Source organism: Opisthorchis viverrini, assembly GCF_000715545.1.
Source record: "Opisthorchis viverrini unplaced genomic scaffold opera_v5_3, whole genome shotgun sequence".
NCBI classification, from domain to species: domain Eukaryota; kingdom Metazoa; phylum Platyhelminthes; class Trematoda; order Opisthorchiida; family Opisthorchiidae; genus Opisthorchis; species Opisthorchis viverrini.
This window is the reverse complement of record NW_008751659.1, coordinates 2,611,615-2,614,462: the sequence shown is the minus strand read 5'-3', so window position 1 is coordinate 2,614,462 and position 2,848 is coordinate 2,611,615. Positions and strand designations below refer to the sequence as shown.

The 2,848-nt window shown below is 46.5% G+C and overlaps 2 protein-coding genes across 2 annotated transcripts in view; one reads left to right on the top strand and one right to left on the bottom strand.

Annotated features, from left to right (window-relative positions):
• T265_00338 (hypothetical protein) overlaps window positions 1-2,848 on the top strand; it is a gene marked incomplete at both ends in the record, with an annotated part of 36,685 nt that overhangs the window by 28,595 nt on the left and 5,242 nt on the right. The gene's annotated exons all lie outside the window — the stretch shown is intronic.
• T265_00337 (hypothetical protein) overlaps window positions 1-2,848 on the bottom strand; it is a gene marked incomplete at both ends in the record, with an annotated part of 39,049 nt that overhangs the window by 33,249 nt on the left and 2,952 nt on the right. The window lies entirely within an intron of this gene.

Sequence of the window (2,848 nt, the reverse complement as noted above, 5' to 3'; positions counted from 1 at the left end):
TTGGGTTCGAACCACGGACCTTCCGGTCAGTCAATTCGCGCTCTAACCACTTGAGCCATCTCGCCCCCTCGACTGACCGGTTTGTTCTTCTTGAGAGGTTTGCCCAAAGTGAAATGCCCCGCAAGTTGGCAAACATAAGCCCTTCGTATTCGCAGACTTCCGGGTGTGTATAAGGAGAACTCTACAGAAGCTTCCGTACACAAAGCCGCTACCGTCACCGGTGTTCATACACTCATTCAAATTTAATTTCGCGAACGACGAGGTAATGCGACGAAAGCTGAAAGGTGTTCAGAGCCCTGGTGTTCAAGTAGCCCCTAACAAAAACCTTTTCGATCTGGAATATGCAGATGACATCGTTCCCGTCTTCGAAGAGGAGAATAAGGCTCAAGTGTTTTCGGATGAACTGATCGAAATCATCCTGTCCTTTATTACGCAGTTTGCATCCACAAAGTGTAAGGTCATGCTCCTTGACATGCAGTCACTGAACATGCCACTTACAATTCAAGCGGAGGCACTGGAAGTTGTAGAGCATCTTACTTATCTTGGAAATTGTATTAGTTCTGATTGTGTGGTGTGACAGATGAGGTTGATGCACGAGTCTGTAAGGCCCGGGTCGCGTTTGCTAATTTGAGACACCTATGGCGTGGAAGCGATACATCTGTGAATCTTAAGGGACGTGTGTATCAAGCTACACTGCGGGCTGTTTCGTTGTATGGCTACGACTTGGCCTATTCGAGCAGCAGTACTGAGACGTTTTCAGGTGTTCGACAATTAGTATCTCAGAACCATACCACATATGGGTTGATGTCAGCAAATAAGTAACGAGGCAATTAGAAAGCGACGGGTACTTGCATTGAAGAATGTGTCCATCACCAAAAGTTGCGTTGGCTGGGACATGTCCTGCGTACGTGAAACCATCGTTTGTCGAAGACTGCTGTTTTCCATGCTCAACTCAGAGTGGCGCAAACAAGGAGGTGGCGAAGGGGCATGAAAGAGATTACGAAACGTTTGGGTGCTGTAGGCACTATTCGCCTTCCAGGATAGGGACCGCGTGCCCCTCACTGCGCCCGGATGGAGACGCTGCAAGATATGGCCGCAAACTTATATCAATGGCGTTCTTCTTGTCAGTTTTTATCCAGATTGCCTAAATGATTGTCCGGAGGTGTAGGCAACCCGGAATGACTGTAGTAAGCAAAAACTAAGTCCCTCTCCCTGTCCATCTTTGTTTCTTTCTTCACAATTAGGTTTTCAGATAAACCATGTTTGTACGGCAGTGAAGCATAGGTGTTAAAAACTGATATCATGCTGCCGATTGTGATGAGCATTTTACACTCTGAAGGTGTTTTATGCCAAATTATGAAGGGGAATTATCTAGCTGATTTAAAATGGTTCATATCTTTGAAGGAGCTGAACAAAGGAGAGTAATGGAACCAAATGGAGCTTCTTTCAAGTGGGAAATAACAATGATACTTCATAGAATGATCAAGATAGTCTGACGGTGATCGAGAGTTTGGCAGTCGACATCAAACGTGAATAAATATATTTACGATGCAGGTTGGCAGTAATATGACAGTTACAGCGTTTCACTAGAATAGGACCTTACTGCTAACATCTGATTGCAAAGAAAACCACGACTTCATTGGCTCTAACTTCAGGCCGTACCGGGCAAGTTTGAGTGTCGATCCGAAGCATGCTTGGATTAATCCGACGATTGTTTATCAAGTTAAGTCCAGCAGCTTCCAAAACATTGCGTTTCACATGTGCGGTCACGCTTAGAGTACAAGGGGACTGTGGTCTACTCCCATACCTTGAGAATTGACTCATACTGAATGCGTGCAGAGACCAACCATACGTTTAAGGGATCGACTGAGGCACTGATTATGAGGACGGGTTGGAGTCACTTTAGTTATCCAAAGCTACCGCATGACCAGAACATTTATGATCACATTCTAATGTATGCTAGGTGGCACCGCAAATGCCAAGGTGCAGCTGGACCTTTTCCACCTGATGAGGATCGCCACAGAGAAAACGGACTCCTGCACCGCAAGCTGTCGAAAACACCAGTGCCAATTCAGGGTCGCTAAGCTGTGACACTCGCTGCCTGTTGTAATGGTGAAGTTGATAAATGGAAATCACTTCAGTCACGAAATGGATGAGCAATTAAAACGAATACGGCATTGGGATCGATCCTGGTAACCGTCTGCCCCGACCTAATGTAGTGAAGGGGCTCATCATCATCATCATCATCATCATCATCATCATCATCATCATCATCATCATCATCATCATCATCGACAGCATAACATCAGTGTTCAACACCGATGATTCACTGCCGTACAACCATGACTTATTTGAAAGCCTTATTGTAAAGAAAAGAGTAAAGGTGGACGGGGGAGGGACTTAGTGCTAGCTTAACACAATCATTCCGAGGTGCCTACACCTCCAGACATTCACTCAGGCAATCTGAATAGAAACTCACAACAAGAACGCCACTGACATCGGTTGGCAGCCATATCTTGTAGTGTCTCCAACCAGGCACAGTGAGGATCACGCGGTCCCCATCCTGGAAGGCGAGTAGCACCGACAGCACCCAAGCGTTTCGTGATCTCCTTCATACTCCTCTGCCAAGTCAAGGGTTGGCCGCCTCTCTGTTTACGCCACTCCGAGTTGGGTATGGAAAACAGCACTCCCTTCGGTAAACGATGGTTCGGCATACGTAACACATGTCCCAACCAACGCAGCTTCTGGTGCTGGACACATTCTTCAATGGAAGTACCCGTTACACAACCGAAAACACGCTTTCTAACTGCCTCGTTACGGATTCGCTGACACCAACCCACACGAGCTA